Below are 13,048 nucleotides of genomic sequence, written 5' to 3' on the forward strand. Positions count from 1 at the left end.
ATTTTCTATAAAAGGCTTAAGTCTTTGCCCATTAACTTTAAACACGTCATTATTTTTAGGATTTTCAATATCAACAGCACCATGAGGATAAACAAATTTAACTATAAATGGTCCTGACCATCTCGATCTTAGTTTTCCTGGAAATAAATGCAAACGAGAATTATAAAGTAAAACTTTTTGTCCAATTTCAAATGACTTTCTCATAATATTTTTATCATGAAAGGCTTTAGTTTTATCTTTATAAATCTTTGAATTTTCATATGCATCATTTCTTAATTCTTCAAGTTCATTTAATTGCAATTTTCTTAATTTAGATGCATCATCTAAATTAATATTAAATGCTTTAATTGCCCAATAAGCTTTATGTTCAAGTTCAACCGGTAAATGACAATGCTTACCAAAAACTAACCTATATGCTGACATCCCTAATGATGTCTTAAATGCAGTTCTATATGCCCATAATGCATCAGTTAATCTTAAAGACCAATCTTTTCCATTTGGATTAACTGTTTTTTCTAAAATTTGTTTTCTTTCTCTATTTTTAAGTTCAACTTGACCATTACTTTGAGGATGATATGGGGTAGAAACTTTATGTGTAATGCCATATTTTCTTAACAAAGAAGAAAATGATTTATTTATAAAATGACTTCCCCATCACTAATTATTGCTCTAGGTATTCCAAATCGGCTAAAAATATTTTCTTTTAAAAATTTTATAACAACTTTATGATCATTAGTTCTACATGCAATTGCTTCAATCCATTTTGAAATATAATCAACAGCGACTAAAATGTACGTATATCCAAAAGATAATGGAAATGGACCCATAAAATCTATCCTCTAACTATCGAATATTTCAATAATTATGATTGGATTTAAAGACATCATGTTTCGTTTTGAAATTTATCCCATATTCTGACAGTTTTCACAAGATTTGCAAAATAAATGCGTATCTTTGAATAAAGACGGCCAATAAATCCACATTGTAAGATTTTTGCAGCTGTTTTATGGATGAAAAATGACCTCCACATGCTTCAGAATGACAAAATTTAATAACATTACTTACTTCATTGTCGGGTATGCATCGTCGAAAAATTTGGTCAGGACAATACTTAAACAAGTAAGGATCATCACAATAAATTTTTTTAACTTTTATCAAGAATTTATTCTTATCCTGTGAATTCCAATGAGAAGGCATTATATTTGTCACAATAAAATTTACAATGTTTGCAGACCAGGGCATAGTAGTAGCATAAAACAACTGATCATCTGGAAAATTTTTATTTATTGGTATTTCATTACGAGATGATTCAGTCATTATTCTAGATAAATGATCGGCTACGACATTTTTTTTCTTTTTTTATCTTTAATAATAATATCAAATTCTTGTAACAATAAAATCCACCGTATTAATCTTTGTGATGCCCATTTACTCTAACGACAATTAATGATCAAACAATAATGGTTTGATTTAAAACTGCAACGAAAATGATTTAAAATACTTTAAAACAGACCTCAGGGCCTAGAAAAATTTCGTCATGACCTCCCCGTAAGCAGGATATCCCGAAAAACTCAAGCAGCATTTTATATCAAAATATACTCCAACTAGAGTCATAAAAACAAAAACCAAAGTCAACAACCATAGCCGCATTGGCCAGGACTAAACAGAAATTAAAACTTACCACATACTCACCAGATCATAAGAATCATAGGGTCGACTCAGAACATCATAAAAACAACCAAATATCACTACAAATACATGGGGCATCTCCCCGGCAAATAAACTACAATACAAGACTGAAACAAACTCAAGACATACATATAGACTAACTGGGAAACTCCACTGACAGAACCAAGCAATCCAACCTCAATCCTGAGCTCCACTGGCGGAACCTCGACCTGATGCTGCAAAACGACTCGGGAGATCTACCATGGTGCCCAATAGCAACCACAGCAGCCCCCCCAGTAAACAACTGAGGTTACGATTCTGGTATGAAACAGTTCAACAATAACAACAATAATCATAAATCATTCATAATCATATAATAAAATGTAATATGCAATGCATGAAAGGCTCAACGAATAATCGGGATAACAGGAGCCAACAAACGGTACGATAACAACTGGAATAATGCTATAGCAACAACACAGGGGAGCTACATCGTCATGCAACTAAACTGCCCTGCCAAGTATGCGAGGTATGCCAAGCTGTGTTGAATAACACCCCTGACTCGGCCTCCATACAGCTGATACAATATAACATGATGGCACAACAGAACGAACCAGATGACACAATCCCAGCGCTCACCTCAAAAGGCTGCACTAACCACAGGATTGTTCAATCACATCTACGGTCTCATGTGTATAGGCCTATCAGCCACACAATGATCCCGAGATAAACAACAGTGCCAGATAACAACGGATATCAAAAATGGGCTAACAAGAACGATAGGGCTCAACATGAATGTCATAAATGTATGCCCTATGCTAAATGCCAATAATATGTCATAATAATAAACATATATCACAACGAAGGCATTTAACAATTTACAATAGTCAACAAGTCATAAACACGATCCATGTAACACAGAATGACAATTAAACATAATTTATGTTTTACCGTCGTATGTTACCGAACTGTAACATACCTATACCGATTGATAACGACAACAAGCTCAACTTTGATCTCCTCGGCCTAACAATAAGATGATATAACAAGTCGAGTAAATTTCCAATTCAATACAATATTTCCAAATTTCAGCTTGTACCTATACTAAGTTTTAAGACCAAAACTTAACCAAAACTTAACCAAAATATACTTATCATACATGGTTGGAATCCTAACTTAAAAACCCATATTTCATCAGAAGATGTCAACAAGAAATTCAATCATCTTGACATGGATAAACATGCACAACCAGAATCTAGAAAAATGAATTCTGTTACAGTTTCAGATTCGGCACCTATGACCATAAAATTCATATCTAATTCATTTTTTTATCCAAATCAATATCCGCCAATTGGAAATGAAAGATAATTCGAAGAAATTGTTCGAATTGTATAATCGTCAATTATTGACACCGGTAACCCATTTCTGTATCATAGACCGGGACCAAGACTAAGTATTGTTTGACAAAAATGGGGATGGAAAAAATACCAATTCAAAGTGAAAATAATGTTACTGCATGGATAGATATAGCTAACACATATATTTTTTATGGATTCATTTGGTTCTTTTGAATCTTGCTCGAGCCGAATGATAACAAATTATCATGTCCGGTTAATTCCTTGGCGGATATCTATGAAATATTTGTTTGGCCGAGGGCCAATTTATATTCGAATATGATTTCAATAGTTTTAAATCCTGGTTTCGATGATATAGTAATCTACTTTCATTAAGTGATTTATTAGACAATCGAAAACAAAAGATCCTGAATACTATTCGAAATTCGGAAGATAATTTTATTGTTCGTCGCCGTAGTAATAAATCCTTTGAATTTGAAGAAATAAAGTTTTTAATCAGAATATGAATAAAACCGAAAGACCCTTTAACTATTAACTATTAACTATTAAAGGGTTGATAGAACGAATCACACTTTTACCACTAAACTATACCCGCTACAATATGATTATTATATTATATACAAATCAAATGTACTTTTTGTCGAACAAGAAAATTGAGCATGATTAAGATAGTATTATTAAAGAATAATCAAAATAAGCATTTTTCGTGGGAGATCAAAATTTAATGAGAGTCGGAAAAGAAGTTTCATTTCATTTGAATTAAATGACTATAGTTTTCTCTTTTGGTGAACAAGTTTTGATAGATATAGATAAAAAAAAAAAAACTAAAATCAGAACACAACAATGCATTGTGGAAGAATTGAGAGTTTTTATTACTCAATTATCTAAGTTTCTCCAGTTGAAACCATCTTCAGAATCTCAGTAGATTATTCTCAGAATTTTCAAGAACACACTGCTACTTCCGAATTCGCGGACAGAATATCATACACTGAGCAGATCCAGAAAAACAAGCATAACTTCCTCAATTCTTAATGGAATTTAACGAATCTTATATCATTACGAATATAACGCATAGCTCTACAACTTTCTTTTTAACTAAAAACCCAGAATCTGAGTGAAAACATGCCATAAACCCGAATTACAGTAGGTGTTGTACACACCTCCAACACAAAATTCCATTTTGACACGTTTTGGTAGAAAAATCATATCAAATCCGTTTCTTATTAAAATTTGATGATTCTAGTGGATATAAATAGAAAACCAAAACCAATACAAAGTTTATTTAGGTCATTTCTACAAATTCAAAATAAAAAAATCGCAGCAACCCAAAAACTCTCACCCAAAATTGGAAGAATTCGCGCAGAAACAGAGCACCCGAACAGCAGCTTCGATCTACCCGAATACTTGATCAAACTTCGCGATTTTTGACTTGAATCAAAGCCTAGGATGTTAGGAAGACACTCCTTTAGACTGATTGAGATTTGGACGCCGAACGGAGGAGATATCGCCACTTTCCCGCAGCTGCTCCAAGGGTTGCGAAAATATGGTTTTGGGGAAGTTTCTTTCTTTTCTTTTACCTTTACTTCCTTCTCTCTGATCAAGGTAAGTGGTGTATATGTATATATTGTGTATTTGGTTACTAAAATAGTAACTCAAGCCCATCTATCCCGGTCTGTATTTATTTTGCTCTCGTGTGTTATTTAAACTCTATATGTATTTTATATCGTTAAATTCTCCGATATTCTAAAATACATATTTTTAACACACTTCTTGAAATTATTTGGCATAAATAATTATTTTAATTTACAACTCAATAATTATTCTAATTATGCCAAATTACCGGATAATTAATTACAGGGTCTTACAATCTTGGCTTAGCATCTTGTTTATTTGATAAATATTTTACGGCAAAATGATCGGTGTACACAATAGTAGTAGAACCAATTAAATAATATTGAAACTTATCTAATGCAAATACTACTGAAAGTAATTCTTTTTCAGTAGTTGAATAATTTATTTGGGCACTATTTAAGGTTCTACTGGCATAATAGATTACATACGGTTTTCCTTCTTTTCTTTGTCCTAACACAACTCCTATAGCATAATCACTTGCATCACACATTAATTCAAATGGTAAAGACCAATCTGGAGGTTGTAAAATAGGTGATGTAATTAAAAGATTAATTATTTGTTAAAAAGCATTTTCACATTTCTGAATCCATTCAAATTGTGTATCTTTTGTTAAAATATTCGAAATTGGTTTAGATATTATGCTGAAATTTTTTATAAACATTCTATAAAAACCTGGATGACCCAAGAATGATCGAACATGACCTAACACAATCCCAGATTTAACCATATAATGACATTTTTCCTAATTTAAAACAAGATTTTTTTCTTCACATCGTTTTAATACTTCTTTTAGGTTTTTAAGACAATTTTCAAATGAGTTTCCAAAAATAGTTATATCATCCATAAAAATTTCTACAAATTCTTCAATCATATCACTGAAAATACTTAACATGCATCTTTGAAAAGTAGCCGGAGCATTACATAAACCAAATGGCATTCTTTTAAATGCAAAAGTTCCGAAAGGACAAGTGAAAGTAGTTTTTTCTTGATCTTCTAATGATATAGATATTTGATAATACCCCGAATACCCATCAAGAAAACAGTAATAAGAATTTCCTGCTACTTTTTCTAGAATTTGATCTAAAAATGGTAGTGGGAAATGATCTTTTCTAGTTGCATCATTTAATTTTCTCTAATCAATACACATACGCCAACTAGATGGAATCCTAGCTTGTAATAACTCTCCCTTTTCATTTTTTATAACAGTGATGCCTGACTTTTTAGGTACTACTTGTGTTGGACTTACCCATTTACTATCTGAGATTGGATAGATAATTCCAGCGTCTAATAGTTTTAATACTTCATCCTTAACAACTTCCTTCATATGTGGATTTAACCTTCTTTGTGTTTGTTGATATGTTTAAGCATTTTCTTTCAAATGAATTTTATGTGCGCAAATTAAAGGATTTATACATTTATATCTTTCAAAGTCCATCCAATTGCATTTTTATATTTTTTAAGTAATTTAATTAAATCTTCTTCTTGATTTGGTAGAATAGTGGAATAAATTACAACATGAAATATTTTATTTTCACCAAGAAATACATATTTCAATTCGAATGGTAAAACTTTTAATTCAAGTTTTGTATTATCATCTTCTTTAAAATTATTTTCAGACTCAAAACTTTCTATTGAAAAAACTTCAGATTGTTGATTTAAGTTTTCTTTTTGTATATTTTCTTCCACAATTGTTTCAATTTCATTATCATATTCATTTTCATTAATACTTGGTTGTTTACATAAATTGAACACATTAAGTTCTAGAGTCATATTTCCAAAAGACAATTTCATTATTCTATTTCGACAATTAATTAATGCATTTGAAGTTGCTAGAAATGGTCATCTCAATATTACTGGAATTTCATTATTTACTTGTATTGATTGTGTATTCAAAATAATAAAATCTACAGGATATATGAATTTATCAACTTGAACCAACACATCTTCTACAATACCTCTAGGTATTTTGATTGACCTATCCGCCAGTAAGAGAGTCACAGAAGTGGGTTTTAATTCTCCTAAATTAAGTTTTTCATAAACTGAATAAGAAAGTAAATTCACACTTGCTCCCAAATCTAACAAAGCTTTTTTAATTTTATTTTCTCCAATAATACATGAAATTGTTGGACAATCAGAATCTTTATATTTTAAACTAGAATTATTTTGAAGATTAGAACTTACTTGTTCAGCCAAGAATGCTTTTGTAGAACCCGTAATTAGACTGCGTATAAGCCATGCATAATTCTAGTATTTTTAAATTTAATTGACTTCATTGCATGAATATTTAAATGCTTTTCTTTGAAGTTAATTATTTTAGCCAGCAGTTTAATTGTATTCTTTTTAGTTAATTCAGTAAGGGCGGACTGGAGTTGGAGTTTAGAGATAAAATTTAAGATTCAGAAAATATTTCCAGAATTTAATTTAGCTAGCAAGTAAGTTAATTTAAGTTATTAAGGAGGTTTGAGGATTTATTTAAGCAACTTGAGGTGAGTAGAAAATAAATTCATTTAAGTTCCATAATTAAGGGGTTAGTTCACTAAATTAATTAAAGGATTAGTGAGACTTTTAAGGGTTATAAATTTACTAGTTAGAAAATAATTCCCCTCCATTTATTAGTGAATTTTTCGGCCACTCATTAGTAGAATAAGCAATTATATGCCAACTCACCTTTGACCCATTCTTTGTCATTTTTTTTAGCATGATAACCTTTTTAATTATTGATCAACCTTAATTAGTTTATTAATAAGCAATATCCTAGTCTAATTATCATGGATAATATCGGCCATGCTCCCCTCAAAAAGACTTGATCAAACCAATTCAAAATTTGAATGAGAGGTAGACTTGGTCTTGATTTTTTTCCTTATTTTGCACCCATTCTCCTCACCCTCTTAACCACCATTCCCCCTCCCTAAGTCTCGAAATTCAGAGTGATTTTTGAGAGAAAAATCGTGGCTAGCACTAGAGGAAACTAGAGAGAAAAATCGAGAGCTAGTAAGGTAGGAAAGGAAGCGCTCCACCTCCTCCGCGCCGGATCGTCTCGTTCTTTCGTTTTCTATCAAAACAAAACCAGGCATGCATATATTTTTCCTTGACTCTTCATTCAAGTCATACTATCATTATTTTTATGTTTCATGATCATCCTTTCATGTAAAAACCGAAATTTTCAACAAGAAGAAGAAATAATTTCTGCACCGATTTCGTTTCTATTATGCTTCCCGTTGGGTATGGTTCTTTTTGATTTCAGGGATGGCTCGTTCCAGGGGCTCGAGCCTGCATTTAGACATGTACTAGGACATGTTAGGATCATGAAAGAACGTTGGTTCCAGCCCCATACTCACTGGAATTCAGAAAATGACAGCAACTCCCCATTGCTCTCCATTTGTGTTTCGAAAATTCAAGTGTGCTGTCATAAAGGAAGGGATCGGATCATGGCTGCCCCAGGGGCCTATAGCCATGGTTAGATCACTTCTATAGCATGTCTAAGACGTGACTAAGTCGCCTTTTTGGTGGCTTGGTCCATGGTTAATCGGTTTTTAAATTAAAACTCAAGAGCAGCCCCGCCCCTCTCGGCCCCTTCGATTTTTGACAGCATGTGTTGTCNCTAGCATGTCTAAGACGTGACTAAGTCGCCCTTTTGGTGGCTTGGTCCATGGTTAATCGGTTTTTAAATTAAAACTCAAGAGCAGCCCCGCCCCTCTCGGCCCCTTCGATTTTTGACAGCATGTGTTGTCTCAAATTTTGTGGAATGGTGTGGATCTTGGTTGGCCTATGGCCCTTAGCCACGGTTCATACCCTACCACTGGATGTCTAGATCGTGCCATGGTCAATGAAATGGCCACTGGAACGACACGAGACAACGAACGAAGCGAAACCCCCCAAGCGCGCAGATTTCATTCTCGGCTAGGAGTGTGGTCGTGTTTCTGGTATGGTTCGGATTGTGGCTGGCCTAGGGCCCTTAGCCATGGTTCAAATCATTCCTTGGGATGTTGGTAAGAGTCTCTGGTCGGTGGTTCAAGCCCCAATGGCCGGTAGTCTCGAAAACGACACAAGAAAAACAAATGTACAGCTGCTGTGTTTCTGGACAGCAACTTGCGGTGACGGTTCAGTGGCTCGTTTGAGTTCTGGTTGGCTTTTAGCCTATGGCCTTGAACTGGACATTGCCTCATCGAGTTAGGAAGGTTAGCTTTTTGGCTGTTTGTGATTCGGATCATTTTGGGGTCGTACGAGAATTTACAGTGCGATGTGCCAAATTGACTCTTGAAAGAGCATTTCATGTTTTGGCCTCCATTCACCTAGATTTCGGCTCTCACCATTTTAGGAGCATTATTTTATCATTTTATGCGTATTTTAATCATGATTACATGATAGGTTCAGTGGTGGTTCGGGTTGGTTCGGAGTCATGATTAAATACGAACTCGGTAGGCGTAATTGTCACATTTTTGAAGGTTAATTGCATAGTTGGACATTATAAAGCTATTGCATATTTTTCATGGCACATTTAGGTTGCAGCGAGCGTGGGAGCGATCCAATCCAATCAGTAAAATTATGACATGATATTTAATTATGTTAATTAATTATATTACGTGCAAAAATACAAATTTTGAGATTTATGCAATATTGCTTGTGGTCACTCTACTATCATGATTAAGTCTGGTCACCAGTTACCGGCCAGGTCGCCAGTTACCGGTCAGTTCAGTTCAGGGACCACTTGCATAGACCATAATCTCACCAGAAAATTATATACAGCTATTTCAGTACAGGGTTCCAAGGAGCAAACATTTTTACTATGATTTTCAGTTCAGTTATGAACGTATTATAATTGCTCAGGACAAGTTATTTTCAGTATGCCTCATGAAATGATATTTTATCCCATGCAATTCTTACTATATTACTTACTCGTTATTTACGATATATGCATGTTGAGTCTTTAGACACACTAGACTTGATTGTTGTAGGTACTGATGATGTCGGGATCGAGGGCGGGGACCAGTGAGCCAGCTCGAGTCGGCAGTAGTAGGACCCGAGGACCTCAGTTCAACATTTATTATTATTTGATTGCTCAGACATTTTTATATATTGTTGGATAAATTTTTAACTGTTGTTTCGAAAAATGTTAATTTCTTCCGCTGCCACTTTGAACATCAAACTTTATTTATCAGTTCAATTATGAATGAGGCACTTTTATTTATTTAAAAAGAAAATTTTTAAATTTTCCGCAATTTTTCAAGCACGGATTTCTAGGCTTCTACAGCTGGTATCAGAGCAATGGTTCTGTATAGGGTTGTACTACTACTGACCTCGAGAAGCTCACGAAGCCACGTCTTCGGTCTGTAAGTTTTTCATTTACGCATTTTATTTAAAGCATGAATTAATTTCAGCAGCATGATTTCATGAGATATTTGCGCCCATATTTTTATTGTTCAGTATTTAAATGTAAATAAATTATGGAATTATGCATGTTAGTTACGTATGGGTTATGTATGGAACAGTATGGCCCCTAGACGCATCCTCGAGCGTACGAGAGTCGATGAGTTTCGCCAGGAGGATCGAGATGAGAAGAGGCAGGAGAGGTACGGACCTCCACCCCCTCCTCCAGCTATGAATGCCCAGATGCTTGCTGGGATGACGCAGTTCTTCGCGCAGTTTGCGGGGAACAACGCCGTGGCGACCAGGCCGACAGGGCCCGAAGCTGTATACGAGAGATTCATGAAGATGCATCCAAAGGAGTTTTCAGGGGCGTCTGACCCCATGATTGCCGAGGGATGGATCAAGTCCCTCGAGGTTATCTTCGAGTTTATGGAGCTTGGAGATTCAGATCGAGTTCGTTGTGCTTCTTATCTGTTCGGATGAGATGCTAGCCTATGGTGGGAGGGAGCTTCAGTAGCCCTGAACTTGGCTACACTGTCTTGGACGCGCTTCACAGAAGTGTTTTACTCCAAGTATTTTACGGATGAGGTGCGCATCCGATTGACCACGGAGTTTATGAGCCTTAGACAGGGGGATCTGACGGTTACGGAGTTCATCCGTAAGTTCGAGAGGGTTGTCATTTTGTGCCCCTGATCGCGAACGATGCTAAAGCCAAGTTGATGCATATCTTGGTGGGTTTACGGCCGATCTTGCGCCGTGATGTTAGGGTGTCTGACCCTACTACTTACGAGGTCGCCGTCTCCAGAGCTCTGGCTGCAGAGTAGGACCAGCGAGATATAGAGAGGGATCGCTTGGGAAAGCGACCAGTTCAGGTACCACACCGCCCTCCTCCTCCTCAGCAGCACCAACATCAGCATAAGAGGCCGTATCACGACCCACCCAGGAACAGAGGAGGACCTCAGCAGCAGGGATGTGCCGTCCCGAGGACTTTTGAGCACCTAGTCTGTCCCAAGTGCTCACGTCACCACCCTGGAGTATGCATGTTTGGTTCAGGGAAATGTTATAAGTGTGGCAGCACGGACCACATGATGCCACAGTGCCCCCGGAAGAATCTGCCTACCCAAGCAGGGTTTTCGCTCTCCATGCTGCGGAGACAAACCCCGATACCATGTTGATGACAGGTACCTTACAGCTTTAAGTTTATATTTGTGCATTCCAATGTTTTGGGAATCGGGATTAAGATTTTGAACTTAGAATTGCAATAGGATTGCATGCTCTACTCAGTATTATTTTCGGGATTTAGTTAGGAGAACTGTGACCTTTGCATGTCTATAAGCCTAGCTCTTGTGATTATTTGGGTTCAGCTTAGTGTTCCGAATTTTCAGGGAGAATTTTCATAGCCGGCTCAGCCACCAAAGCCCTGATAGATTCAGGGGCTACCCACTCATTTATCTCAAAGGTCTTTGCGAACTTTCTCAAAGTTAAGACCATCGTGCTAGATGTAGCCTATTCAGTATCATTGCCTTTGGGAGAGGAGATAACGGCCACCAACGTGATCTGTGACATAGACCTTGAGCTGCATGGAAATCTTGTTTATGCGGATCTTATCTTATTGCCGATGCCAAAGTTTGACATCATATTGGGCATGGACTGGCTATTGCGGAACAGAGTTTTGATCGACTTTCAACGGACATCTATTTTAGTCTGACCGCCTGGGATGACTCAGTTCTTATTTGAGCCGGACAGGTACTTTCCTTTACCGCGCATTATTCCATATGTTCAGGCTAGGAAGCTCATGCATAGAGGGTGTCGGGCATTTTTAGCAACTTTTATATCGGTCCCCGAGACACCCAGTCAGTCAGCCGCAGATGTTACAATTGTTAGACACTTCTTAGACGTTTTTCCTGAAGACGTCTCTGGTATGCCACCTGAGAGAGAGGTGGAGTTTTCTATCGAGCTTATGCCAGGTACGGTTCCAATCTCCAAAGCACCGTACCGACTTGCACCGACAGAGATGGCAGAGCTTAAGAAGCAGATTCAGGAACTTCTTGATAAGGAGTTCATCCGCCCGAGTTTCTCACATTGGGGCGCGCCAGTATTGTTTGTTAAGAAGAAGGATGGCTCGATGAGGCATTGTATTGACTACCGGGAGTTGAACAGTGTTACAGTGAAGAATAAATACCCACTTCCGAGGATTGAAGATCTGTTTGACCAGTTGCAGGGAGCTTCGATTTTCTCCAAGATAGATTTGCGTTCAGGTTATCACCAGTTGAGGGTGAGAGACACCGATGTTTCGAAGACAGCCTTCAGGACTCGTTATGGCCACTACGAGTTCCTTGTGATGCCGTTCGGTTTGACGAATGCGCCAGCGATTTTCATGGATCACATGAATCGCGTATTTCAGCCGTACCTCGACCAGTTTGTGATAGTATTCATATACGACATTCTCGTCTACTCCAAGAATCGGGAAGATCACAGCAGGCATCTGACCACAGTATTGCAGACATTGCAGAAGCACAAATTATTCGCAAAGTTTAGTAAATGCGAATTCTGATTATAGAAGGTGGCGTTCTTAGGCCACATTGTTTCCAGCAGTGGCATCGAGGTAGACCCAGCGAAAGTTGCAGCAGTCAGAGATTGGGTTGTGCCGCAGAATACATCAGAGATCCGCAGTTTTCTTGGCTTAGCAGGATATTATCGGAAGTTCATTAAGGGATTCTCTTCGATTGCAGTTCCACTCACAACACTGACAAAGAAAAATGTGAAATTTGTGTGGAGCGAGGAGTTCTAGAAGAGCTTCGATACTTTGAAGCAAGCTCTTATCTCAGCACCAGTTTTAACCATGCCGTCAGGACCCGGTGAGTTTGTTCTATATACCGATGCTTCGAAGCTCGGTTTGGGTGCAGTATTGATGCAGTATGGGAAGGTCATAGCGTATGCTTCTCGACAGTTGAAGACTCATGAGAAGAACTACCCTACCCATGATTTAGAGTTGGCCGCCGTAGTTTTTGCCTTGAAGATTTGGA

The 13,048-nt window shown here is 36.8% G+C and overlaps 1 long non-coding RNA gene across 2 annotated transcripts in view; it reads right to left on the reverse strand.

Moving 5' to 3' along the window:
• LOC140959318 (uncharacterized) overlaps nucleotides 1-4,574 on the reverse strand; it is a 46,750-nt gene extending 42,176 nt beyond the window's left edge. For both annotated transcript variants that reach the window (XR_012171966.1, XR_012171965.1), the window contains exon 1: nucleotides 4,363-4,574. This is a non-coding gene — a long non-coding RNA (uncharacterized lncRNA). The remainder of the gene's footprint in view (nucleotides 1-4,362) is intronic.
• Between the last annotated feature and the right edge of the window lie 8,474 nt (nucleotides 4,575-13,048).

The sequence above is a fragment of the Primulina huaijiensis genome, chromosome 2 (genome assembly GCF_012295235.1).
Source record: "Primulina huaijiensis isolate GDHJ02 chromosome 2, ASM1229523v2, whole genome shotgun sequence".
In the NCBI taxonomy this organism is placed as follows: domain Eukaryota; kingdom Viridiplantae; phylum Streptophyta; class Magnoliopsida; order Lamiales; family Gesneriaceae; genus Primulina; species Primulina huaijiensis.